The sequence below is a fragment of the Lagopus leucura genome, unplaced genomic scaffold (assembly GCF_019238085.1).
Source record: "Lagopus leucura isolate 7727_CA_CO unplaced genomic scaffold, USGS_WTPT01 Super-Scaffold_100030, whole genome shotgun sequence".
NCBI classification, from domain to species: Eukaryota; Metazoa; Chordata; class Aves; order Galliformes; family Phasianidae; genus Lagopus; species Lagopus leucura.
Genome location: NW_024962281.1, coordinates 508,353 through 522,394, shown reverse-complemented (window position 1 = coordinate 522,394; position 14,042 = coordinate 508,353).

The window sequence follows — 14,042 nt, the reverse complement described above, 5'->3', positions numbered from 1 at the left end:
CTCCCCGTTATACTTCAGTCCCCCACTGTTTTGTCCCCTCCACCAGCAACCCATGCTCACCCCCCGCTGCCGCCCAGAGCAGCCCCACAGAGCCATCCCAAGCCCTGGCTGTGCAGACCAGCGTCCCACCTCTAACAGCAGCTTTTCACGCTCACATTTTCACCACAGGGCTGCAAAGCATCAGTCAACCCAAATAAACGTTAACTCTGCTCCTCTGGGTTATTTTGCAAACAAGCCTGTTTTATGAATGCTAGGAATAAAGAGAAACTTCATGGCTCTCCCAGGACTGCAGTCTGGCACATCTGAGCAGAACCACCAGCTCTCACAGCCGCACTGTTCACTTCCATAGTTAACCCACAGATGTGTAAATCTTGGGTCAGACTGGAAGGACGTATCTGCTCAGAATCATAAAACCAAGTCCTGATTAATAAACCCGGCTGCAGGGTGGACTTAATATCAGTTCTCACCTCCTTCACAGCAAGGTGGTTATGAGAGAGGTGGAAGAAGGGAAAATAGGAAAACCTGCGTACTCAGAACTGCACCCAGAGGACCAATGCTGCACGCCAATTCCCAACGCTGCAGCTGAGATCTTTCCTGATACACATCACACACTCTGTGTAACCTCAGGTCACCGATTTCATAACAGCAAGTTCTGCTGGTAGGGAGAAAAGGCGGAGGGTGGCACAGAAACCTCTTCAGCTTTGAGTGGTGCATTCAGCTAGCCGAAACGGGAATGAAAGGGGGGGTCTGGTTAGGAGGGGGGAGCAGAAATAATAGCAGAGCATCTCGTGTCAAATGCAGAAAGCATATTTATAGTTTCTGAGAGTAGAGCAAAGGAGCAAGCACACGGGACTCTATAACTCACTGCTGGAATTGGCCTCTTCAGCAGGTAAGTGATGGAGACAACTGGAGTTGCTACTCCCCCTGTACATCCCCCCCCTTCCTTTTTTTATGAAGAAAAAGCTCCTTGTCTCAGGAACCATGCAAGAAAAGACAATTTAGGCTGGAGAACTGATAAATATTCCTGTATTTCTGCAAAGTGCCAGCAGCCTCACTCAGTGTTGTTGTAAGTCGGCACGCATGGGTGGACAGCAGTGAATCAAAGTGCCCCCGGCACGCAGTTAGCAGCCACCCCTCACCGTGCCTCCTGCTGCAGCCATTTGTGCAGCCACGGTATTAAAAATGTGTTTCCTGGACCCGCTTTACACTGAATGCCCTGGAGACAACTGAATTAGTGGAAATGCAGGCTGCTGTTGTCATACCATAAGTAGTTCAGGATGGAGTTGCCTGACTGCGTTTCCCCAGTGAGCTCTTTACATCTATCTGAGCTGATTGATTTTCAGTCAGTTTTCTGTGGGATAAGTTCAGATTCCCCAGGCTCAGGTATGTGGAAAGAACATGTAAGTTAATTCACTAAACTACACAGTAAATCCAGCCACAGTCTCTTCAGGAAATGCAATGTATGTAATGAAGACTAAATGGACTTTGTTCTGCTTACTAAAATTGTTTTCAGAGACATGCCCTATCCACACTCAGATTTATGGGTGTGCTGGGGGCTGCACAGCCATCACCACAAAACCAGGGAAACTGGAAACAAAACCAAAGGAAAGGAGGAAGGTGGAGGGCAGAGGGAAGAGACGTACGAAAAGATCACTAGGAAGCAGAATCATAGAACCATTAAGGTTGGAAAGGACCTCTCAGATCCCCAGGCCACCAACCACGTCCCTCAGTGCCAAATCCCCATGTTCTGAATCCCCCCAAGACAGCAAATCCCCCACTGCCTGGGCAGCTGTGCCAGTGCTGACCGCTCTTTGGAGAAGCAGCTTTTCCTAAGAAGAACCACCTCAAAGCTCAAGGTGTTCATTTTCCACACCAGCTTTTTTTTCCTTGTCCTTTTTCCATGGACTCCAGCGACGTTACCCCCAAACCCAGAGCACTGGTGTGTTATCTGCCTGCTGAAGGCTGTGGTGAAGTGAGCACCTGACCATGGCTACAATCGCCCCTGGCATTCCCAGTGCTCGTTTGCACGCTGCTGCCTGCTGGCTGGTTTCTTTGCTGCCCTACTGCATGTATTACAGAGTCCAAGGCTGAGACCTGCTTGTGCACAGGCACTGTGGCATCCAGCTGCAGATGAGGCAGTAATGATTGTTAGAATTCTTTACCCAACTCTGCTTCAAGTTGTTTTTTTAAGAGTGATTCCTCTAACCCCACCATAATGTTTTCCTCCAAATCCATTTCCCGTTAAATCAACAAAACAGCCAAGTCTTTACAGTGCTTCAGAATTCCCCCCAGTTCTCTGAGTCACAGTCAAAATTCTATTTGGACATATTTTACTATCACAGAATGGTAGAATTAAAATAGATATCTATTTCTTTTCCTATCAGAGAGCTTACTGCTGTTGTCTTTTTCATTCTGAGCTTCATTTTTTCAGTATTTTTGAGCAACCTGGTCTAGAGGAAGGTATCCCTGCCTACAGCAGAGGGGTTGGAACCGCAGGATCTTAAAGGTCCCATCCAACCCAAGCCTTTCTATGATTCTGTGATTTTCTTCTGGAGCAATCATTCACAGCAATGGTACAAGAAGGGTGCTTGGACGATGCCTTTCCAGCATGAGGCACTTATCTGGGAGGATACAAATCCCTAAGAACCAATAAAATACTCCAGACTGCCCAAGGCAAAGCATGTGCCAGATCAGAACGGATTATAAATACGCCCTACGCATCAACTTTGGAGAACTTCCCCCACTCCACCCACTTTTTGACACAAAATAAGATAGATAAAACAGAAAAATGGCTTTGAGCATCCTTGGAAATTTAATCTAGTAATGGAAGAGCTGCGGAGCGCTGCTCTCCTGGCAGCCCCGCCAGCTGCAGCGCAGATTAGCAGAGCTCAGCGCCGGCCCGGCGGCTCCTTATCGCACAGCCTTTGTCTGCTGCGCTGCGCTGCCTCTGCCCACACGGCGGCTGGAGCAGATGTGTGCAGTGCCTTCGTGGCAGGAGCTGCGAGGAGCACGGGGAGATAGGAACGAGCCCTGTGGGATGCAAAGCACGGCGGCAGTAATTATATCACCAGAAAACAGATGCTGGGAAATCTAACGCCGCTCCATCGCAGCAGCAACCAGATCCAAACCCAAATCGGTGTGGGGGGGATGCGTGCCTGCATGATGAAACACTGGGACTTGTTGCACATAAACACCCACCCGCATGCTTCAACTCAATGGTACAAGTAAAGCTTTCGCTTCCATTAATTTGCACGATAAACATCTTCAGTAATTATAGACCGCGCTCACACTGATCATCTGCATGAAGCCAGCAGACTTCATGCAGGGTTCCTGACAGACCTCAAACTGAACAGGGCTGTGCCAGATGCTTGGGTTGAAAGCGCCCTTAGCATCCATTCTGGTGCTAAAACAACATAGCTGGTCCCGAGCCTTTCTTCTCAGTGGACAGAACAGCAACTGACTCAGCTGGGTCTCCCTGTAATACCAATCCCTTGCCTTTGTGGATCCCACAGGCTGTTGCTATTTCCACTTTTGTGAAGAAAGAAAAAAACCTGTTTTTTTTCTTTTTTGCACCACATCCCCAGCACAGCTTCCTCACCACACGCAGATCAGCCAACACACAGACCACTGCTCACAGTCCAAACGCCCTCCTCCTCCCCCCTCGCTCTCCTCAATTGCCCTGAAGCAATCATTTATTTCAAGACTATTAACTTTCTGCCACTGTAGCAGCCCCACACCATTCTGAATGCTCTGTGCAAATGTTCCTCTATTAATGAAATTAAACATCAGAGACACACGCTGTCAGGATAAATTGATGCAGTGAGCTCTTCTTTAGCCCAAGTCTGACAAATCACGTGCACCACTTAGAAAAAGATTTGTAAGGGTTTATTAAGAAGCGCAGCTACTTTTCAAATCCCAGGCTATGATCCAATCAGGTTGAAAGTAGCACCCCATTGAATTTAATTGGAAGAGCTAAAGCATCTCTCGATGACTTCATTTCATATTTAAGTATACATAAAGACAACTGGGCTGGGGTGACTCCTGGCCACATACATAAAATACACATACAGAATGAAATGATTTTTATGCTTGGCCTGCACCTATAGTGAGGGCTATAGCTATCCCATGCACCTCGGAATTCAACATGTTTTGGAGAGGATGTGGGTAGCAGCAATTAAAGTTTTGTTTCATTTTACTGCTCTGCAGGTTTGGCTTGATTTATTTTTTAAGCGTTTTCTCCTGATGCAAAGGGGTTCTCTGTAAGGATCTTTCTTTCTCTGGAGTTGGGGTAGGACATCAAACTGGGGGGTTGGGAAGATGCCTTTGGTAAAATAAATCAAAATGTAAAACAAAAGCCATTTGTTTTCAAGTTTCTAAAATGGAGTTTAAGAAATGGACTGTAAAATTCTCACCGTATGCTGCAGAAGTGGAGTCCGGAGGCAGAATTTGCTTTTGCAGTGCTGACCGCCTGTGAAGATCAACCTGCTCTGCAGAAGCCAACCCCAGCAGCAGCCAAGGCCATTATCTTTGCAGAGCAAGTCATCACCCAGGAATACAGGAGAGAAAATAGACAGCAACATCCAGGCAATAAATTCACCTACTTAATTCAATGCAAAGCTGCTTTTCTTGACCCAAAACTTTCAGCTTGAGACGCATCTTACATAAACGTTTCACTGCGTATCATTAGTGTTCTTTTGGGGACTCGAGAGATTTCATGTATTTTAAATATTGCAGAAAATAGCATTATAAAGATTTTATAAATGCTTAAGCATGCAGTTCACCTATGCAAAATGCAACAGATGTGAGCGTAGGTGCTTTAGAGGTCTGCACTGGCATTTCAGATACAGAGAGAAAAAAAAGAGCTCAGGGTATTTCAGTGCTTGGCTCAGACTCTCTCCTTGAGGGCTCCCACACACATCCATTGATGTGTTCAGGATCACTTCCCTTTGGAAAGTGCTGTTTCGTTAAGGGCACAATTCCCCAGAAACGCTCATTAGAGCCTGCAGGGTTCAGAGATCAAGATCTGGGTGTAATTGTCATTCACTCGTAGCATCTCCAAAGCAGCTCTGCATTTCTCAAGAGCCCTGGGAAAAGTTCACGGGTTGACCTCTGAGTATTATTGCCTACTCCATTAAGAAAAGGACTCCAAACCATTAACAAAAGGCAGCGGAGGGGCATGCTGGCAGAGGAGAGGGGCAGGTCCTGGGGAGGGGGGAGGAGAGCCCAGGCAATCAGGGAGGTAGATCCGAAGCGCTATTAGAAGAACAGAACTACTTGTGGAAATGGATCGCTTACTGTTTCAGGGCTTGCCAACAGTAGGAGGACTTCTGGGATTGCCTGTGATGGCAAATTCCCTCCCCAAAGCCAATAGAACAATCAAAAGCCACCGAACCCACACTAGAGCTTGCAGGGGTCATCATACAGCCTCAGCCTCAACGTGATCCAGGGCAGCAGTCCCTGAACACCGCCTGCATAGAGTCCAAATGCAATCTGCCACCTCTTTAAGGCAGAGCTCCTCATGGCAATTATTTAATTGCAACTTCCCTTCCCCAGAACCCACCAGTCAAGCGCAAAAGGGGATAAATACCAGTTTCAGCACAGGATGAGCTGTGGGTCGCTGAGAGCTGGCTGAAAGAGTTTGGGGTCTCTCAGTGCATGCATCCACTTTGAGCCTCCATCTGCATCTTCTACATCATCTACAGAACGGACCCTTAACATCACACAAACTGTTTCCTCTAGTGTGAGGTCTAAAAGGAGAACACTACGTCATTACAACTCCTCCAAGGGGAAGAAAGCAGTGCATCTCAGGTAGAACTAAATTTGCTTCGTTCCCCAGCCAGCCTACGAGTTTGTGTACAAAGGGTGGCAGTCACACTTTGCAAAGGAGCAGCAAGATAGAGGATAAGTGACAGAGAGCACTATGAGTGATTTCTGCAAACCCCCAATTTTCACTCAAACGAAAGAGACAGCAAACAACACACAGCCCAGTCGACACAGTGGCTCCACATGACTCCCTGTTTGCTGTGGTGAATGGTGTTGATTTTTGCAGGGAGAACACACATTCCTGACTACAAAACTCTGGATACTGACATGCCACCGTTCATTCTTTTCCTATTGCACCTGCAGTATTTGGACTACCTACCAAAAGCCCTGCTGTTACATCTCTGGAAGGGGGTTAATTTCATTTTTTCCTCATTGAACGTCACGTTCCCCTCCTCAAAAAACAAAAGATTAATTAAAACTGCATTGATTTCCCATTGCCTGTGTTAGCTCCTGTTTGATCTGCAAGCCTAATGAACTGTTTCTGGCATACAATGAAATACTGCGAGTTAAATTCAGATGAAAGTTTGCAAACAGTGTCTTACTTAATTGCAATCAATATGCTTGCATAGGAAAATATTAGAGTTGGCATATAAATTCAATATTAGTGAAAACTCCACCGAAAAAGAAGTAAAACAGACCATCTTGATTGGAGGTCTGACAGTCCACCCATCCATGAGGCCCTTCCTGCACGATTGTGGAAACACCATCACTACACGGAGCCCAGCAAAAACAATGCTGGTCCACATTTAAGCAGCTGCCCTCCAGGCCAGGCAGCTCCTTTCCTCCGAGGTCGTGTATTTTTTACCTATTCTGCCAAGGTTCAGTGACAGCCCCAGGGAGGACGTGACTCCAAGCCCTGTGCTTCTCACCGCAGATTGCTTCTCTTCCTCCTTGTGCTGCCCACCCCACCTCCAGCAGTGCCTGCAGCCACTCTGCAGCCCTGCTCTGCTCTTTCAGCACAAAATGAATGCAATATTAATACTTCATTGTAGTACTCCAACTCTGCCATGTCAGAGCTGCAACCTGAAAGCATCCAGCATAGAAAGCGATACTGCAACGACAGTATCAGAAACAATAAATGCGTTCTGTAGCTAAAAACCATTAAAGAAATGAAAATTCAAATTTGGGATTCATTTAAAATTCATCTTCAAAGGAAAAAATAAGAATCACTCATTCTATACTTGAGCTGTCAGTGCTTTTTGAAATAGCATGAAAGCAGCAGGAATACGGTGAAGCTGATGTGCGATTTTCAACACGAAAGTACTTCAGGGAACAATTTTCCTGCTATATACTGCAGCTTTGGCCGTGTTATTTTGCAATTAATTCCAGGTTTTCTTATTTTTTTTTTTTTACATATGTCTTTGATCAGCAAATCAGAGTATTTTAATTTGTCAACAGGAGCCACTGGTATGCAGAGATCCGCTATGCTGAGCCTAAAATGTCTTTCATACAGTAGAGATTGGGTCTGCAGGTACTCTACAAGAAAAAAGCTGTAAGGACACAGTTCAGATTTAAATTATGTGCAGTTCCCTGGCCCACAGAGCCCCCATAAACAGACCCTGATCTTGGTGCAACTGTGAAAGCCAACCTCGAATGCCAGTGCCCTGGTGAGAGCAAAGACCCACAGAAAGCAATGCGGGTTTGGGGTTCTGGTGGTGTTTGGTTATTCGGTTGTTTCATTTCCCCCAGGCTCCCTGCACTGTGGAATTTACTGCCTGCACTGGGAGAGGAGCAGCACTTGCATCGGATTTGTCCATATTTGAGCAGTCTCCTTTGCTTGACAAATGTCCTTTTCCCTTCTTTAGGAGCCCCCCTTTAGAAATAGGCTGCAGGCCTTTTCTCCTCACTGCTTGACGCCGTCTCCTCGTTCCACTGAAGTTTCTGGAGCTCCATAGAGGACACACACCAGGAATGTCACAATCTCATCTTTTTGTACACGCTGAATATTTAAGGGATTTTTGCTCCCTTAAAATAAATCTTCTCCATTTGGAAGGACAGAGGGCTGCTGTTTCCATAACAACCACTCCTCAGAAAAATTTCTTCTAGTAAACACCACAGAATTAACTGTGTATTTTAACTTTTAGTCATATTCTGCTAGACGTAGACAAAATAAAGGTAAACTTCAGTTCACCTTTCATCTCTATCATCCGTCTCATTGACCAAAATGCAGCTCCTCTCAAACTGAACGATAGCAGAAAGGCACCTGTGAACTCATTCATTATGCCGTTAAGCGAGCTGATAGGAATCACTGGAAAAGAAATAAGACCGAAAATTGCTGAAGCATCTTCCATCACAGCAATTTCTACAAGGTTAGAAGAAGTCATATTGGATAAAATCTTGGAAGCACAAAGGCAGCGGTCTGGGAAATAAATGCAAATGGGCATTCTGCATCTGCTGCTAGGTGTGGACAAACTGGAACCGAGTGCACCTGGTGGAAACCCCAAAATCAAGGTGTGCTTTCTCCTATCTGAGTACCACAGGAGAGCAGGAGGTGAGGGCTGGCACCCGTGCAGGAGGCATAAAACGCATCTGCATGCATCGTGGCACAGGTAACAAAACCCGCAGGTGTCCCTCCCAGGATCTCACTCACTCAACAGCCACAGGAACTGAACCCAGGGTGCTGCAGCAGGCGTGGTGCTCCCACACTGCCCAGCAGTTCCCCTGCCAGGCCCTGAGGACGTCAGGCAGCAGAGAGCCATCAGCGTCCCCTCCACTGCTCATCCCACCCTCACACTGCCAGCGCCCCATAGGCTGCATTTGGTTCAGGAACAAGAAGAGATAAAAAAGTCAAATACTTATTTTAGATCTGTCCAGTGCACTCGTAACATTTAAGTCTTTGTAGGCACACATCTAGGCATATTCCATTCAAAAACACATTGCTAGAAATGCTTGCATATGAGGGAAATCTCTGTTACAGCTGAGCTACAGCACTGAGTGCTGCACTCAGTGCCCACTCCCAAAGGAGCACCTGCACTGCTGATCAGATCAGCGCTGCTCAGCTTTCACATTAACTCCCCCCATACAGGTGAACTATGAAATTGGAATTCACGCTGTAAAGTTTCAGACAACACTCAGGTTTCACCAGCTACAACTGAAAAACACCCGAGATTGATCTTGGAGATGCTTTCTGCCATGGGCATTGCACCTTACATTTCTGCCCATTTTTAATAAGAGCTCAGCAGAAAACGTAATACACGAAGTGGGCAGAATGTATTTACTGTGTGCAAATAGGTGTGCGTGGGCTTTATTACAATTCACTGCCATGCCATTCTGTGCTCCTACTGCAAAAATCCTTTGGCTTCAGCCTCAGGGAGGACAAAGACAGAGCCTCCCTCCTCGGTAAGCAGAGAGAGTACCGTATAATAACCTGAAAAGAAAGAATACTACAATTCATCCATTTTTTTAACCTCTCAGGATAATAAACATGCAGGTCTTACTTACAATTTCAATTAAAAAGCCTTTTGGAAGCTTCTGATAAGCAGAATATTTTGTAAAGGCCATTTCTTACAGAACCTACAGCACAGCTGCAGCTGTGCCAGAACATCACCAAACTTATCCCACACCTCTGGGAGCCTGGATGCTCTAATCTACACACAGCTGTCCATGCTGCTGCATTGTGCCAGAAAAAGGAGCAGAGGAAGAAGAATTTGAGAGGCAGATATTGAAACACACAGTGAAAGAAATGCAATAAGGCAATTAGTCTCTCTGAGGTTAAAAGTTACAGAAATATTGTTAGGGCAAACATTCATAGACCATAAAAGAAGATTAAAGGATGCACCCGTTATGCAGAAAGCAATCAAAAGGAAGAACAGGAACTGCTGTAAGAACCAGCTCTGTCACACAGCTCTGGAGCACAGCTCTGTGGAGCACCCATCGTATCACAGCACACAGCACCAGCTCTCACAGCTCTCCGCAGGGCCTTGGCCGTGCATCTCACTCACATCCTAACAGATCCTTCATTTCCAACAGGTCCCTTCCAACCCTCAGTCACTTGTTTAAGCCCTGCACTCCCTCATTGCTGCTTCCCCAGCCGGAGCACAGCAGTGCTAACACAGCTCCTGGAGTGAAGGGCGGCACGCAGGGCACCCAGTGCTCACAGCTCAGGTGACACGAGAGCTGCTCTGCCTCCTCACCAGCACTGCAGGTCCGGGCAGAGGAGTGCTGCCATTTGCACTGCTGCATGTCCTTCCCCACACAGGCACAAACAAGCAGCTCTCCTGGCCACATCCCCTCACCCCCAAGTGGAAAATCCACCCCAGAATTACATGGAAACAAGACCCAACTATTTTCTAACCTTTCTGCTGCAGCTTCTCCTTCAAAACACTCAGAACACTTTCCACATCAAAGGCAAGAGGCTGATCTGGCTGCGTTTGACGTGCCCAGGGCTTTTTTCTTTTAACAAGAGGCAAAGAGAGGATGGTGAGGACGCTGCAATCAAGGAAATACAGCACAATGGGCTCTTCAGTGAGCGCTGCCAGCCTGCAGCATACCTCATGGCATCTGCAAAGTAGTAAGCACTGGAAAGAGTTGTTCCAGCTAAGAGAAATGTAAATTGCCCAACTCAGAATTATTGTACAACCCCACAGACCTCAGCATGGTAGAATAGTAAGGAAAAAAAAGCTGTATCAGAAGCTACAAGACATACAATAGTGAGCTGGCCTGTTTTGTGCTCCTGACAGCTGACACGTTTACCAGCCAGCAGCAGATTTTTACTTTACATTTAGATATCAGCACACACAATCCTTATCTGTTACTTAAGCACCATAAAACAGCACTTGATAATTAGAACCACAAACTGATTATGCGAGAATAGCACCCAGCTTTTCTGGAGGACTGCAGCACAGTGCCAGCGTGCTCTGAGCCCCACTCAAAGGCCTGGTGCTGGTGGCAGGCTGAGAAAACTGCACACAGCCAGAGCCTGCCCAAGCACACAGCCCTGCAGCACCCTGACCTTCCTGCACCACAGCCAGCAGCCCCTGCAGGCACCAAGGGAACGGGGCTCTCCTCATGCCTTCCTCCCAGCACTGAGGGCAGCTGTGATCCCACCTGGAAGAGAATTTGCAGCTGAACTGGGAGATGTTTGAGGTCAGAGTTGTTTGCTTAAGAAGCAAAAAGCCACAGTCCAGAAGTTCTCAGCTTGGCAGAGCTGTCCAACGCTCTGGGAAAACCAACGCCAACCAGGCCGTGACAAAGGTGACCAAAAGGAAAGGAATCCAGGCCTGGTTTCTGAACAGGAAAAGTAGAAAAACATTCAAGGGATAAATATCAGAGCCACGAAGGAGGGAGCCACGCAGATTTTGAAAAGGCAGCAAGCCAGTAACTTCCACACATGGGTGAGGTGATGTGGGGCTTCTCATGTGGCCAGATTTGGGGAAGAGGCAGGGATTGGTGCTATGGATGTCTGAATTGCTGCAAAATACACAAAACTCAATCTCTTGGGAAGTGCTGCCATCCTATGAGGAACTGAATTCCTCCCACTTTTTATGAAATAAATGCAAATTACACACATTTCAATGCTTTTACAGAGTTTGATTTATCAGGGGTCTGGGAAGTGGTGAATAAGAGTGAATCAGACGTAAATCAGCTGTCAAAAACTTGGCTCAAACCAACGAAGAGAAATTCAATTCCAGTTTGCTAATGCCATTATTAAGAGGTTTGGCAACACGATGCTACAGGGATTGAAAGCGCTTTGTGCAATTGATGATTTCACACTGCCAATACATCAAAGCACCAGAAATGGGGATGTTTCACTGCAGGGTCCATCTTTTCACTTGCACAGATCCATGCCAGCCACTGACACCTGCAGGAGCGCTCTGGGGCCTTATGGCTGTTTGATCAAACAGTGCGACTCCTGTACAGGTAGAAATGCAGTAAGGAGAAACCAAAGGCACGTCCATCGACCTTTCAGTTTAACAAAGCCATGTCCTACTTACCCAGCTCTACATACAGAAGCCTCGCATTTTTCAGCCGGCTGCATTCTGTGCCTACTCAATTATGCACCCAACAGAGGAAGAGGACTTGTGTTTTTCTGATTTTATTTTGAGTGAGGATCCCAATGTAGCTGTATTTCCATTTTGTGCTTTGCATCACACAGACCGTTTCCCAGGGATGCTCCTACCCCTGCAGTATCCACGCATAACACCAAGGCAACAAACTGGAACCACAAATGCCTTCCAAGCTCCTACACCAATGGCCACGTGCCGTTTGACAGAGCCACAGAGTGGCAATGAAGATATTTTCCATTCTCTTCAAAATCCTGCTTTCCTACAGCACTCAGATGCATTCAGAAGGATTTTTGGCAGGTAGGAAGAGAGGGGCAGTTACAGCAGCGCCCTGGGGCACACAGCTGCCCTGGGCACACATCCCACCAGGTCTGGTGGAGCAGGAGGGGCTTTCAGCACAGGGAGGAGGATCGTGCTGTGACAAGCGTGCAGTTGGGGCTCCTCAGACGGGACATCCCCTCAGCACACGCCAGCTCCCCCAGCAGCCCGCCTGCCCCGAGCAGAGAAACCTCCTCATCCCAAAGCCCCGAGCGGCAGCACAGGAGGCGAGGCGGCGCAGCTCTGCTCGCTCACAGCGCCACCAACCCCGGGTGCCGTGCCGCAGCACGAGGCCGCTTGGAGATGAAGAGGAATTGGGCTGTGCAGAGAGATGCCCCCCGGGCTTTTCCTGTGACTCACTCGTTCCCTTTTCTGACAAGATCACTGGCTGCTGGGAGATTTCAGATCTGAAGACTTCAACTCTTAGATTTTTATTCTCAATCTGTCAAAACAATATTGAAAACAGATTCAAAACCGGGGGTAGAAGCATGAAGATGGGTAGGGATTTTGCAATTCGAACATGTTGCCATTTAGCTGACCAAATTCTTCACAGATAATAATAGAAGCCAAATATTATCCTGACAATGCGGTTCCATGTTTTCATTCCCTCCTGGGAGCAGAGAAGGGAAGAGAACACAGAGCGGTGCAGGTGCTGCTGGCTGCAGGAGGGGGCCTTGCTCTGCAGCACCAGCAGCTCATGCTTACAGGAAACCCGTGCCACCAGCTGAGCGTTCTGCATTCAGGTCTTTGACTCAAATTAAGGATTTAGGAAGCTGATTTAACATCCATACATAGAAATGAATGTAGATTTAATGTCACTTCGTAAAGTCACTTGCAATGTTTCCTGTTAAACAAGCATGTGCTTTCAAAATCCTTACTTGGACTGTTTTCAAGTTTCAGTATAAGTAAGTTCAAGAGCCTTCTGTCATTTAATTCATTGCAGCTGATTTCACTTAATTTTCTATAAGCTGCCATGCTTAAAGGAGCTGCAACGTCTTTGGTTTAGAAAAATCATTAAGTGCTACTCCCAATAACTCCAGGCTGACAAGCACTGTGACCATTTGCCCACCACAGACTTCCTGCTCTATATAACATGTAAACAAGAATTTCCTTAAATTAAACCCAAAATGATTCTTACATAACAGAGCAGGCACAGAATTAGTGCAGCTGCATTCAGCAGGTCAGGCTCAGAAATGCCAACAGCTCCAGTCAGAGATCAGAGAGATCCAGAGAGATCCACTGAGAGCAGAAATTGTGCTTTATGGATGCAGGGAACTGCACGCTCCGTTCATTTTTTCCCCCTTTATTTGCTCTTCTTTATGTGAGGACTTCACAGAGCACTGACTGCTTGACAGACACGTCTGTATGCACAGCAAACCACCTCGTTAGCCAAACATCTCCTGGGGGAAGGCTAAACCCTTTGGCAATGACCAGTGTGTGCACTGTTTAACACAGTTGATGGGTTTTGCCCTAAGAAAGGCTGAGGGCTAAAATGAGTTCAAGCAGTATATTACTTGGAAATCCTCCTTTGCTTTACGAGCTCAGGCTTAAAGGAGGTGTTACTGCGCTCAGCAGCTTAACCCTCTCCTTGCTTACAATGGATGCATTCACTGTGATGTTCTGATGGCAATCAGGGGAACATTTAAACGCCAACATACCATATTTACACGAAGCCAGGAGGCAGTGAGAAGACTTCACAGCCCTTGAGTTGCAGTGGGAAATTCGGTCACTTTTTCAAATAATTGCAAGATGCCTCATGAAAACTTCACCAGCTTCATTGAGAAAAAAATCCCTCCTGCCGAGCTCCTGCATTTGGTGCTCACTGTTACAACTACAACCCTGCGTTAAGCAACACAAAGTATCAACACAAAGTATCCAATAGAACTCAGCGAAGACAAA